Genomic DNA, 14,769 nt, shown 5'->3' with positions numbered 1-14,769 from the left:
ACCCTGTCTCTACAAAGGCATTACAAAGTCACCTTTGGTTTTTCATCTGACAGAACCTGTGTTGCCGATTCACATTTAACATGGGATCCTACATAACCCCAAGATCCTTCCTGCAAATTCTATTGCCTGGAGAATTATGCTTCTGTTTTGTGGTTCAGTTTTTGTGTTGTTTTGCTGCGATCCTGGTTGAAATTCAGCTGCTTGAACGGATTGATCAGAGGTCATTTATATACATGCAAAATCTAGTAGTTTTTTATCATTTCAGAATATGCAGCATGCCTCTCTAACGCTATGTATGCTCTTTGTTAACTCCCCCCCCCCCACCCACAGACAGTGTGTGTAGCCTACATTCTGTTCTCTTCCATGTGTGTTGCTGCCAGGGTCCAGCCGTTTGTTTATTTTTAGTATTCCTCTTGAGGCTGATTTCATTTTGCTCTCTCAGGCTTTTCTTAGTTCTCCTTCAGCTGTGTGAAGATTCTCTTTTAGAAGCCCATTTCCCAGCAGCAAGTCATTCATTTGGGAATTTGGGTTTTTCTGTGTGCTTTTTTCTTTTCCATAGCAGCTTTTCATTTCAGCCTCCACCACCTAACTCCAGCATTACCATTTCATTCTGAAGACAATCGAAGGGAAAATGCCCTATTTAATTTCATAGTAGCATATGGTTTTCGGCTTGATGTTGCATCATACAGATGCTGCTATTTTTTTTAAGAACTGGGTCTTGCATGGTGCTAAATTTTTGCTAAAGTGGCTGGACATTTTAGACCCTTGGCATTTTCAAGGACCCTCAGCCCCTCATGTGATCCAGCCCTTGAAGTTTCTGCCTTTCTTCTCCCTCTCACTAGGCCATCTCTTGTGGTTTTAATGAATTTTTTCCTACTTGGATACTGTTTTTGAGCTCTAGCTTTGGCTGTGGGCTGGAGGTTCTTCGGGATCTGAGGAAGAAGCAAGTCTAGTCCAAAGTTGTCATAAAAGAGCTTCGTTTGTCTAAAATCTAAGAGCAAAAAGCTTGTGGAAGCATTTTCAGGCAACTCAATGGGTGATGCAGCCTGCCATCATTTAACAGGTCCTGAGAACAACAAGATTATATAGGTTACTTCTGTGTTTCTCAAACTGTGGGTTGGGACCCACTAGGTGGGTCGCGAGCCAATTTCAGGTGGGTTTCCATTCTTTTCAATATTTTATTTTTAATATGTTAGACTTGATGCTAGTCGATGTGACTGCATTTGGGGAAATTGCAGACTTATACTTTTAACAAGCTACTATATATATAATTTTAACAATGATAGTAAATGGAACTTACTCCTGGGTAAGTGTGAGAAGGATTGCAGGCTAGAATTGTTAAAAAATTTCCTGCTTGATGATGTCACTTCCGGTCATGACATCACTTCTGGTGGGTCCGGACAGATTCTGACAGATAAAAGTGGGTCCTGGCGCTAAATGTGTGAGAACCACTGGGTTACTTGTTTACATCAGAATTCACTGGAACAGGCTAATTGGCAGCAGGGTGATACCTAGGTTACTGAAAATATCACTTGAAAGCATCCTTATCACACAGGCGCAGCAGGTAATTGGTCAAGCTGAAACGCTATAGGCCAGAAGTTCCCAAAATCCTGCTAGGACTTGCAGAGTTGCAGAGGTGACTGCAAGCCTCCAGGACCCTCCATGAGGCTGCAGGATGCCCCCAGGTATATCACAATGTTCCTGGGTCCCCGCATTGAGGTGATCGCTATGGCGCCCACCCATTCCTGGGCTACTCTCCTTAAGGGGGAATGGCCAATTTCTGGTTCCCTGGTGGGTCACAACCCTCCAGTTTGGGAACCACTGTTGTAGTTGGTGGAAAAAGCACTACATAATGTTCTTTCAACTCTTTCACCCTAATACTACTGCGTGGTATGAACAGCTGGAGCTGAGGTCATTTGCTCTGAGTCCATCTTCTCAGCCTCTGATGGGAATAGTCCAGTGGGAAAGCAGATAGCTCCCAGGGGTTGGGAGCTGCAAGATGGCTGCCAGGCAGGGAAGATGGTTGCCAGATGTTACAGACTCTTCTCTGCGTTCCCATTTGATAAACTTTTCCTGGAGTTTTTGTCATACACACAATTCAGCTTGCATATAATTCAGCTAACACATTTCTCTTATTCTAATGTTCACAGTCAATATGTGTTGGCCAATATATGTCAATGTATCATTATATTATGGCAAATGGTCAGTTAATAATGGTGGTGTTGTGGAACATACAAGCAATGGGCCCATGTGGTTCAGAAACAAGCTCACAGCTGACCTTGTATACAAATGGCCAGGGGTCCAAAGCCTGTGAGTGTTAGCCTCCAGGCTGGGACCCCTGCTTTTCCGAGGCTGTGTTCAGTAACATAAAATACGCAGGATGTTCTGGTCATTTCAAACCTCAAGGAGGGGCAAAGGACATTAAACAACGAGGAAGGTCAAATGACAGCAAACAAATGCTTACCTAAAGTACACATGCATGCTAAGTGAGCAAGCAGACCCCGTTAAAACATGCTAACGTAATATCTGTGAACTGCTGTAACCTATTTTGTGCCAACCTACCACTCCCCTCTCTCCTACCCCTCCTTCCCTGTCATGTCCCCCTTGTGTTCCCATGTCCTTTCACCACCCCTCCTGTGGGAAGCAGACCCATATGGCAGCCCCACAAGTCCAGTTTCAAGCAATGTCCCCAGCAACAGCACCATGCAGGTTCCAAGAACTCGGAGGCCCAATGCCATCACAAGTCATCTTCTGGTAGGGGGCAATTACCATTCCTCACAGACAAATGAGAAATGACTACAACATTTTTCTCACTTGGAACTTGGAATCATGCAGCTTTGTCCTTGCTGCTTAGACAGACTTTGTACTCAAAACCTGCCCAGTAGAATAGGAATCCTCCTGCCCCACTTTTTTCCTCATAAAAATACCCACCTCTCCCTCCTTCCTACAAGTATTTCTTTCACTTCCAACCATTTAACTGATCTTCTAAGCTAAGTAGCTGTGGTTGCAATCCTAACCTCACTTTCCTGGGAGTAAGTTCCACTGAACACAATAGGTCTTACTTTGGAGTAGACCTGGTTAGGATTGTGCCCTGAAAGTAAATGGGCCCTTTTCTTGTTTGCCTATATTCTTTAATAAACTATATTCTTATAAATATTCTTTAATAAAACCCCACATTGTGTGTGTTTGTACTTGGCAGAACAAGAGTTTGGGACCTGAGTGGCAGTGCCAGATGCCCCAAAGCCTGAACTCATGAGTTCTCTTGTGAATGAGTGTTCATTTAAGTTGGAGCGCTGCAGTTTGAAGAAAGGTCCATGCCCCCTGGCTGTTGTAAAACAAAGGAACCTGTTTTCTCAATTAAGGAAATGTTTCAGGGCTACTATTGCAAGTTTAAACCAGGAAAAGCCTGGAAGGATGTCAGTGCTGCATGGACTGTGTGGTGTGTGCAGTGGCATCACTAGGATTCGTGTCACCTGGTGCGGGACGCCTGCATGTCACCCCATGTAGTGGGCGGGGCAACGCCCCAGGTGGGCGTGGTGATGTACCATTGCCCTGCCCCCACCGGTTTTTTGGCTGTACCTTTTGTTAGAACACAGATATTTAAATGTGGTTTGTTTCATTGCATTCTGCATGAAATTACGCATTGATTGATATATAACATGATGGTATTATTCCTCCAAATCCTGATTTTAGTGATTTTGAAAACTTGTAGAGCCACACACACAGACACCCCCCCGTCAACTTACTAACACCTTATTGCAGCAGTTCTCAAACTTTTAGCACTGGGACCCACTTTTTAGAATGACAATCTGTCCAGGACCCATAGGAAGTGATGTCATGGCCAGGAGTGACATTATCAAGCAAACAAAAATAATTATAAATAATTAAATTAAAATAAGATAATTAAATAAGGGGAGCCAGTCCTGTTCCACCAAGTGAATCTACTCTGAAGTATGCCCTATTGTGGTCAATGGGGCTTACTCTCAGGAAAGTGTGGGTAGGATTGCAGCCTGTGAGCCCAATCCTATGCATGTCCACTCTGAAGTAAGTCCCATAGTGGTCAATGGGGCTTACTCTCAGGAAAGTGTGGGTAGCATTGCAGCCTGTGAGCTCAAGCCTATGCATGTCTACTCAGAAGTAAGTCCCATAGTGGTCAATGGAGCTTACTCTGTAGTCTGCCTGCATTCTTCTTGTTGGCATCCTTCAGTCTCGGAAGACTATGGTGTCACGCTCTGAATGGTGGTTCTGGAACAGAGTGTCCTCTCCAGTGCGCGAAGCCTGGGTAAAGTAGGTATGGAGGATAGGCTGCTACCCATGCAGCAAATCCCCCCTCTCCACGTCGCTGAAATGGTCCAGTGGAAAGGCAGAAGCCAATACGGTTGGTTCCAGCAGCGTCACAGGAGTTGCCAGAACGTGACTGTGTTCGGCCATGAACTGCCTCAGGGACTCCGGCTCCGGATTTTGCCTCGAGGTTGACTCCTGAAGCCTTTTCCATAACTGGATGTAGCCACAAGGCAGTGGAGGTTTGGGATCAGAGTTTTCCTTCTCTCAGATGAGCTGCCTTCCCAGGCTGACGAGTCCCATCTACCCGGTGGCTGTTTAGTTGCCTCTTATGACAAGTACAGCCAAACGGACGGCCTATTCTTATCCCCTTATCCCCCAGGCCCCCAGCCTGCATTAACAACCCCCCAAAAAGAATCAGTGAGCTCTTCAGCCCTTCCAGTGCCCAGTTTAAAGTTCTTCCATTTTAGGCATATCCATATAAAGACTCACCTGGCTTTGCAAGTGCAAAATAGAAAACTTTTCCCTTACCATTCAAGCCTCTTTTTGGTTCTTTTTATGGGGGGAGGCTGCTTTCTGGAGCAGCTCCATTGGATCAGGACCCTTCTGGTGTCCTCACATTCCCCTTTGCCTGGCCTGACCACCAGCCAAGGCACGTCTGCCTACTTGCAAGTAAATGCGATGTGAGATTGCTTTGCTTTCCATAGGGCTAATAGACTTGCAGCTGGGAGGGGGACCCCCTTCTCAGTGTTTTTAGGATTGCATTCATTGGATCAGGACCATTCTGGTGTCCTTGGAGTCCTCTCAGCCTGCCTCACCTTGCCTTGATGAAGGCAAGTCTGCCTACTCGCCAGTAAACGCAGCCACGTGGCTTTGTTTCGGGCTCAGACTAGCAGCTGGGAGGGGGGGAGCATCTCGTGTTTTTGGGGGGCTGCATTCATTGGATTGGGACCATTGTGGTGTCCTTGGATTCCTCTCAGCCTGCCCTTTCCAACAGACTATGGCAAGTGCGCCTACTTGCGAGTAAACGCGCGATACGGCTCACTTTCACTTTCCATAGGGCCCCGTGCATTTTTCCTTCTGGTTTTTTGGCCATAACTTTTGAACAAAAGGAGAAATTTCAATTCTGTTGTTTGCGCTGCACTCCGCTGGCCATTCCACATCCGACGGTGTATGGTACAATGGGGTAGCTCCTAATGCCGCGGTTTTAGCACATCACCCCCCAGGGCGCGTCACCTGGTGCGGCCCACACCCCCCTAGCGACGCCAGTGGGTATGTGTGTGTTTGGATGTTGGGTAAGCCCCCTTTCAGCAGAACTCCCAATATCATTAATCCACATGGCCAACCAGAAACCCAATTTGTGTCAGTGAATACAAACAAGGCTAGGGTCAGGCTGTGAAAGGTAGGCTGATCAGGCCTCTGACTTAACTCCATGGATGAGCTGAAACAAATACACAAAAATAAAACACTTTCTTTCTACAGAACTCCACAAGAGCTTTGGTAAAGATTTCCCCATGTTTATTCACTACGTTGAAGTCTAAGGACAGCTTTATCTTGTTTGAATGGGTTAGTATGAGAAGGGAGTCTTGAAGCTGTGGATGAACGAGAACAGAGAGATCATCTGACCTGCGGTGAACAGGTGGATTCAAGGAAGTGCAGCACATGCCCATATAAGGAGAAAGGAGGTGGCACTTAGAAGGTATAAGAGAGACATCTAGGCATTGACAGGGGAGTTTTCTGCTGCATCTTTGCAAGTAACTTGTTGCTGGAGCTAATAAAGTTACTTCAGAACTTGCTGGCGTTGATCTGGTTGGCTTAGCCATTGGACAACGAACTCAAGGCGAAACCTCTTGAAGGCTGCGCAGGTGGGAGCTCATGTGACGCTGTTCTCTCAACCTAGGTTGCATCATCATCAGCGCTACAGCTATTTGGACAATGGTAAGAAGGGAGGTAGGGAGGGAGAGTGAGAGTGAGAGAGAACACTGAGTTAGGAACCAAGGTACAGCAGTTATCATTGCCTATTGCTGTGAATCAATAGAGTGTCTTTCTGTGGGCTTCATCACTGACTGGAACTGGCCTGCTAACAAAGGGACAAGATTTGCTACTTCTAGCAGGGAGGGGTCCCCACCAAAGGATCTGATCAACCTTTGTCCCTGGGAGAGTTTTCCTAATCTGGAACTTGGGAATTAGCTTCTAAACATCCTCATGGCAGCCCCATTTGGGCTGCAACCCTTTTGGCCTCTTGACAGCTGTTGGAGAATTGGTCCTCTGGGTGTGGGGGGTGGTGGAGTGGATTTAGGGCCCAATCCTAACCAATATTCCAGAACTGATGCAGCTGCAATGAAACCCTGCAGGAAACTGTTCCCTTACCTAGAGGAGGCCCATGTGATGAGCAGTCCAAATCTGAGCTGCCCGTTGCGCCAGGACTGCTGCGGCGCCAAAATGGTTGCTGCGGTATCCTGTGAGCAACAGGGCAGCTGCTAGCAGCTCCTTGGGGGAAGGGGACTTTTGTCCCCTTCCCCTGGGTGAGGCAAGTAGTCCCACAATGGGGTTTCTCAATTCTATAGCAACTCTTGGGTCACCATAGAATCAAGAGCCTCTGGGTTGGGCCGGCGGCCCAAAACGGAGGCTCTGAATGTGGAGAAGCGAAGCTCCACTGGTCCCGCCTTCCTCCTGCCCCGCTCCCTCCCCCGGGACGCCTTCTCCCCGCCCTCTCTCCGCCCTCCGCCTGCCTCCCCTGGCCCTGGAACGCCTCCTTCCTGCCTCCCCCTACACCCCCATCTACCTCTCCACTGCCTGGCAGTCCGCGTGACAGCTGAACCGTGGTGCACCAGTGATCCACTGAGCTAGCACTGGTGCACTGAGCTAGCACTGGAGCTGGATCAGCTCTGAGGGCCGTGAACACGCTGTACGGCACGTTTGCGACACTCACCGCCGGCGGAACACTGGCGATGTGAGCTCAGGAATGGGCTCTGCCACCCCCCTCCCCACTGCAGAATGCAGTGCACACCCCAATGGCACGGCTGTATCGATACTGGAAAGTTGATTAGGATTGGACCCTTATCCTTATTGTCTTAACGTTCACGTACATTATCTGAACAACACTGTGGGCCAATAGATTTATCTCTGGATAAAAATCTGTTTACCTGCACTCCAGTTTGTCCCAATTTGCTGAAGGCAAAAATGGGCCAACCTTTTCAGCGCAGCTTTTTACAGTTCTCTGTTCATGATACTGGAAGAGAAGATTCACAGGAGGGCACCTTGAAGGTATAATATCAAGAAATTTTTCTTCTTGTCCCCAGTGGAATTTTCAAACTCCTCCCCATGGAAGACTGATTCATTTTTTTTATTCCTCCAAATGCACATGAAAAAGGCTATTTTTATACATTCCGTGACATTTATTCTTGGATAAATTTATTATTAGTCTCTCTTTTTCTTCTAGGTGAACTTTAAAACCACCAACCTGAATATGAAGGCAGGGGAAAGTGTGAAGATAAAAGGAAAAATCTGCCCTGCTACTGAGTGGTGAGTTTGAGACAGGGAACTGGCTTGGATGGAGGGGGAAGGGCTGAATTGCCGACTTGAATTTCTCAAGGAGATTCCTAATGGGTCACACAGTTGAACCCTCCTGCACAAACCCAACACTTTGTTTTATAGATTTATCCTTGTAACAAACTGCTTTTAATATTACTATGGTCTTGATGTGCTTTGTTTTCCTTTATTAAATAACAGCTGCAGAAGTCCTAATCTGGACTGGGATTTACACCCATCACAGTTCTGATTCTGATTGGGTTAGGAGGGGGAGCTGATCTGGATCAGAACTGTGGCACGAGTAAAGGGTTAAAGCCCCCGTCTTCTTTGTGCTGTGGCCATGACCAGACTGCTTCACTGTGCATCTCCTTGTTCTCTCTTTTCCCCTTGTCCTGTCCACTTTGGTCCTTCTTTCCTTAGACTGGAAAATGCTTCTGCAGTGACTTGTATTTTTTAACTCCTATAAATGTTGTGTTTGTTGACTCTCAGCCAAGTACTTTTACAAAAGTCCAACCGTTAATGGTGCTATTTTGTGCCTTCTTAAAATATCTTTTCTTTGTGGTACCCAATAATGGCACAATTTACCAAGTTGTTTTGTGTTTTTATTTTATCACCATTTTCACCCATCTCTACCTATAAATGCTATCTTTGCTGACTCCCAGCCCAATGATTTACATCACTCTAACAGTTAATGGTGCTATTTTGTGCCTTCTAAAAACGCCTTTTCTCTTCTACATGGTACCCAATAATGGCACAATCCACCGAGTTAGTTGTGACTAATGTCCTCCTGGAAGTCACTATGAGTTGTGAGACCCAGGGCTGATGTAGTCAATGGATCGTGCGTGAGATGCAAGCTAGAGAAACTTGGGTTGAAATACCCAGCCATGGAGCTCACCAAAGCTGCATTCCTACATCCTTACCTGGGAGGAAGTCCCATTGAACTAAATGAGACTTACTTCTGATAGGACAGCATAGGATTTTGCTGTAAATGATCTTGGGTCAGTCACTATTTCTCTGCTTAACTATGGGCCACAGAAGAGAGGCAGGGAACTGGGGTGATGTCAGTTGATGTCCAGGTTGGGCACTGGCTGGAGGCTGGGGGCCATTAGGGAACCACCTTGCCAGGTTGACACCTGAACTTTTACTACTAGTCGCAGCACCCAGTGCACCATCAAAGGGTGGGCAGGGGGTGCCTTGCTGGGTCCGGTGTTGAGCTTAACTGCACGGCCTCCAGCAAACGGAGGATGAATGCTGTCTTGAGGAAGGAAGGGTGAAATAAAATGTAATAAAGAAATAGTTGCAGCTAAGTCTGGGCGGCTTTTTATGGTGCTTGGTCACTGCTATCTTTTGCAGGATTGTGCTCAATAGAACCAGAGTTTAGCTCATTGCCTGCTGACCAAGCAGCCTCTTCCAGCAGCTCAGGAATTTCTCTCACACCCCCACATCTCTCCTCTCCACAGCTTTGAGATTAATCTTGGCAACAGGTACAGTGACTTGGGTTTGCACTTTAACCCTCGCTTTGACCCCCTCCCAGTCATTGCTGCGACTCCAGAGTTTGGGAGAAGGAGTAGCACAAACATTGTGTGCCCTTCTGCAGGGGCTCTGAGGTTATGGTAAGGGAGCTGGCATGCAGCTGTTTTTCCTAATTCAAGGATTGGGGCCAAAGTGAGGTTAGAAGGATTCTACTGGGCCAACTGTGGTGGAACATCACTCATCATCATCATCACCACCACCACCACCACCAATGCTTAGGTATTGCAACTTCTTGCACATACCCCTCCACTACCACAAGGGGCGAGGATGGGTCCTAGGGGAAACCCATGCTCCTTTACATAAAACCTGGTTCAGTGCCTATTTTCACTGGCAATGAAGTGCCTTGGAGACCTCCTTTTCCAGATGCCAAGCAGTGAGCTCTATGGGACAAAATCTCCAAATTTTGTCCAGTCTTCTGGGAACCAGTGCAACTATCCTATACTTGGTTTTGCTTAGGGTTTTTTTTGGTTCTATAGAACAGTATAGATGTACCGGGTAGATGGGACTTGTCAGCCTGGGAAGGCAGCTCATCTGAGAGAAGGAAAACTCTGATCCCAAACCTCCACTACCTTGTGGCTACATCCAGTTATGGAAAAGGCTTCAGGAGTCAACCTCGAGGCAAAATCCGGAGCCGGAGTCCCTGAGGCAGTTCATGGCTGAACACAGTCACATTCTGGCAACTCCTGCGACGCCGCTGGAACCAACCGTATTGGCTTCTGCCTTTGGACCATTTCAGCGACATGGAGAGGGGGGATTTGCTGCATGGGTAACAGCCTATCCTCCATACCTACTTTACCCAGGCTTCGCGCACTGGAGAGGACACTCTGTTCCAGAACCACCATTCAGAGCGTGACACCATAGTCTTCCGAGACTGAAGGGTGCCAACAACCATAGAACAGTTCCTTTTAGCCCCTTAAATAGCACCACAGGTAGGGCATTGTGTATTTTGTCGACTTGTGCAAGCACTGCACATGGGCAGAATTTGTTTCTGATCTCAGTTCTTGCTTTGCTTTAAAAGAAGAAAGTTTTAAATCCCTTAAGGCTACACATAAAAAGTCAAGGTGTGAGTAATGCTGAATGAAATCTCAATGATCTGGGGTGGGACTGAGTGAGATTTTCATAGATCCGTTTTTCGTAGCGCATAATTTAGATTACATTGATGCAAAGGAGTCTGATTTCTTCAGACCAAGTGTGATACCGGCTACACCTGGGTTTTATAATTGACCCATACACATTAGCTCTCTGTCCCCTTTCTTTTTCTTGAACTATTTGACCCAGTAATTGAGACACAGATACATTGGTCACATCATCTTTGGTTTGTTTTGAGTAATGACTCCCCATGACTGTGTATCTGCTTGTTTAATGTGGGAGGCTTACTGTGGGCCAAACTAAACCTTGATCCTGTCTTTAACAGACGGGTTTGACATCAGAAGGAGAATAGAAGAAGCCTTTTTCAGGACAGTGGGAACAATCCTAACCCCTTATGTCCGTGCTTCCCAGCATGGACATAAGGGCAATGCAGCTCTGAGGTAAGGGAACAAACATTCCCTTACTTTGAGGAGGCCTCCGTGAGTGACACCCAACTGCAGGATGCAGCCCATGTCCTGTTGACACTGCTATGCCAGTGCTGGAAAGCACTGACATAAGGGGTTAGGCTTGTGCCCAGTAAGAAGGCGGCTTGCTTCATTATCCAGCCAAAAATTCCCCAAGGCTCCCCAAATACCTATTTGCTGCGAATAGTTTCTTTGGAAGTGAATACCTGGGGGAATGGATTTTGGAAAATAGCACTGAGGGAAAGTATCACCCACCCTCCCTATAAGCCTGAGTCTGATTGGACCTTCTGATGGTTGGCAACCTTCAGTCTTGAAAGACTATGGTATAAGCCAGGGGTGCCCAAACCCCGGCCCTGGGGCCACTTGCGGCCCTCGAGGCCTCTCAATGTGGCTCTCAGGGAACCCCCAGTCTCCAACGAGCCTCTGGCTCTCTGGAGATTTGTTGGAGCCCGCACTGGCCCGACACAACTGCTCTCAAAGTGAGGGTGACTGTTTGACCTCTCGTGGGAGCTGTGGGATGAGAGCTCCCTCCACTGCTTGCTTTTTCACATCTGTAATGCAGTAGCGGCAGCAAAGAAAAGGCCAGCCTTGCTTTGTGCAAGGCCTGGTATAGGCCTTGAGCTATTGCAAGACCTTCATTCATTCATTCATATAAGTTCATCTTTAATATATTCACTTATGTAAATATATGTAAATTTATTCAAATTTTAAATGTAAATTAATTCTTTTTTCCCCCGGCCCCCGACATAGTGTCAGAGAGCTGATGTGGCCCTCCTGCTAAAAACTTTGGACACCCCTGGTATAAACCTACAGCACCCAGTATTCCCAGGCGGTCTCCCTTCTAAGTACTAACCAGGCCTGACCCTGCTTAGCTTCTAAGATCAGATGAGATTGGGGATGTGCAGGGTAACAGACCTTCTGATGTTGCTATTGATTAAAAAAGGATATTTCCAGTCCATTCTGCTGTCAAGACAAACTTCATGTTAATGTGGGAATCCCACCTGTGCAGGTGATTGAGTAGTGGTGTCTATAATAATCATATGGAGTTTCTAATTCAGCTTGCTTCTCACTTTTGCTGGGCATTATCCTAATGGACACCTGTTGCATGGAGGGTAGGATTTGGGGCTAAAGAAAAAAAAAAGGCAAGAGTCACTGACTTTTTCTCCTTTTCTCTCAGTTTATCATCAGCTTCTTGGGAAACAAGTTCCGGGTGAAGCTGCCAGAGTGTTGTGAGATTGATTTCCCCAACAGACGTTGCTACAGCGTGATCTCCTATGTGAATGCGACAGGTGGATTCAGAGTTTTCTCCTTTGAGCACTCCTGAAAGTCTCTTGAATTTCACCGAGCAGCACTTCTGAGGAAGGACCACTTCTTGCTACTGTTCCTATTCTTTGGTGTTGTTTTTGTCATGTTTCAATAACAGACGGTTGCACAAAAAAGTCTGGGCATTCCACTCATTGCGGCATTCCACATTCATTGGGGCCACCAGCATCTCAAGAAAAAAGTTCTCTTTCTGAGGTCCCCATTCCCTTAGCTCCTCTAGGTGCAGCCTGGCTGTACAAGACACTGTGAAATGGTCTACATATGCACTGGACCTGACTAGAGGTGGGGCCATCACATTCACCTATGTAACAAACTTCTTGCAAGGAAAAAAAAAATAGCAAAGCAGGGTGCTGACTGGACTAGAACTATCCTGCTCTGAAATGCTAGTCGGGTGGTAGCTGTTATTATTTTAACTTGTAGGAAGTTCTTTACATAGAGAGAGCTTGCAAAAATATCACTCCCTTTTGCAGCCTGAAGGGATACAATCTAGTCCAGGGCTCTCCAGACTCTGGCCCGCAGGCCAGAACTGGTGCCCTTCCAAAGCCCTCCCCCACGCGAATGGCACTTACCGTTCTGTGGGAGAGCCTCTGCAAAGCCCCTCTGTGCACCCCCATTCCTTGCTGCATGCAGCCACTTCTGACGCCCCAGCAGGCTTTGCACCCAGATGTTTGGGCTGAAGCGGATGGACATGGCAAGGAATGGAGGTGTACGGAAGGGCTTAGCAGAGAACAGTAAGCATCATCCACACCAGAGAAACCTGGGCTGGCGCAAATCCCAAATGTACCCTTCTCTCATGTTCCCCTGTTGTGGGAGGACAGGACAGCCACCAGCACTCCCCCACGATCACATAATCAAAGCCTGGCCAAGATGACAGCACCTGGGAAAGCTGGGAAGAAGATGCTGCTGGGGATGACCCGTGGCACTCCTGTGAGTTCACCATGGAACCCTGGGATGGCACACAGTCCACTGATCTAGTTCATCATCTCGAGATTTTTTCACCGTACTCTCCTGCTAAATGTGTGGATTGGCCCTCTATCTCAGGGGTGTCCAAACTTTTGGCAGGAGGGCCACATCATCTCTCTGACACTGTGTTGGGGGCTGGGGGGGGGAAGAATTGATTTACATTTCAAATTTGAATAAATTTACATAAATAAATATATTAGAGATGGAACTTACATGAATGAATGATGGTCTTGCAATAGCTTATGGGCTATAAAAGGCCTTGCATGGGGTAGAATGGGGGCTTTCCAAGGCAGAGGGAGCGAGGGTGGCAGGAAAGATCGTGGGTGGCCCGGGACTGGGCAGGGAGTGGAGCCAGGATCCGGCAGTGCCAGGCTGCTTGGATCTGTGCCACCTCTTTAGTAGACCCATTGGGGTTTGCTGCTGTGTTACCCGGCATAAGGGTAATATATTCCTCTTGCCCTGGGCTGAGCCCCAGGCAGCTCCAGCCTGTTGCTGGATACGGGGCAGGTCGACTAGCCTGCCTGTTCCAGTGCAAGTTAGGACTGGGCTGCCTGTCTCTTAGCCACTGTCACACCAGCTCTTTACATGCCTCTGTTCTAGTGTTGTGATCATTTGGGCTGCTAACTTCTGGTGCATCATGTATTAATTGGGAGCCAAAGCAAGTTGCCCGGTCAATCACGCTTTCCTCTCCAATCAAAACACCATTTTTTCCAGTTTGGAAAAAGAGGAATCTGAGCTGCAGAGCAACTGCAGGAGGAACACTTCATGGACTCTGAAGTGGTGCAGCACGTATAGGGTGGAGAGTAGAGTCAGGACCCTCACTTGAGCCTCTTGAAGTTGGCTTAGCTGAATTGCAAAAGCCTTGAAAGCTGAAATCCCAAGACAAGAATGATTACAGCAGCACTCGGTGTATATATACTGTTCTCCTGCAGTTGCTTTGCAGCTCAGATATATGTACATACATACATACATACATACATACATACATACACACACTGTATATACGTGTGCGCGCACACACAAAATTGTAATAATGAGAAGAACAGTAATAAGTGCAAGGGATACAAAGGAGAAAAGGAGGGGATTTGAAGCTTATCAGACAATACAGGAATTGCTTGGAGAGATGTTTGTGAAGAGGACTACGGGTACAATCCTAACCAACTTTCCAGCACTGGCATAGCTGTGCCAATGTGGTGTGCACTGCATCCTGCAGTGGGAAGGTAGCCAAGGGGGCCTTCTCAAGCTAAGGGCACGCATGTTATCTTACCTTGGGACTGCATTGCAGCTAAGTCAGTGCTGGAAAGTTGGTTAGGATTGCGCCCTACAGAAGATTTCCCCTAACCTAAGGGCACTATCCTATCCAACTCTCCAGTGCTGATGCAGCCCCAAGATAACTTGAGGAGGCCTATGTGACTGCCCCCCCCACGGCACAGCGCAGCACACATTCCACTGGCATGGTTGAACTAACAATGGAAAGTTGGATAGGATTGAGCCCTAAGTCTATGGAGAAAAAATGAGTGCAGTCTCTGGGTTGTACAGTGGAGCCTGGTTTTTCAGAAATTCCCAATCCCTGCACTTTTAAGAT

General features: G+C 47.2%; 1 long non-coding RNA gene across 1 annotated transcript; it reads left to right on the top strand.

Moving 5' to 3' along the window:
- The first annotated feature begins 476 nt into the window (after nucleotides 1–476).
- LOC136657478 (uncharacterized) lies at nucleotides 477–12,163 on the top strand. Its single transcript, XR_010794759.1, has 4 exons — nucleotides 477–1,153; nucleotides 5,764–6,219; nucleotides 7,724–7,806; nucleotides 12,076–12,163. It is a non-coding gene; the product is annotated as an uncharacterized lncRNA (long non-coding RNA).
- The last annotated feature ends 2,606 nt before the right edge of the window (nucleotides 12,164–14,769 follow it).

The sequence above is a fragment of the Tiliqua scincoides genome, chromosome 7, assembly GCF_035046505.1.
Source record: "Tiliqua scincoides isolate rTilSci1 chromosome 7, rTilSci1.hap2, whole genome shotgun sequence".
In the NCBI taxonomy this organism is placed as follows: domain Eukaryota; kingdom Metazoa; phylum Chordata; class Lepidosauria; order Squamata; family Scincidae; genus Tiliqua; species Tiliqua scincoides.
This window is presented reverse-complemented; position numbering and strand designations above follow the sequence as displayed.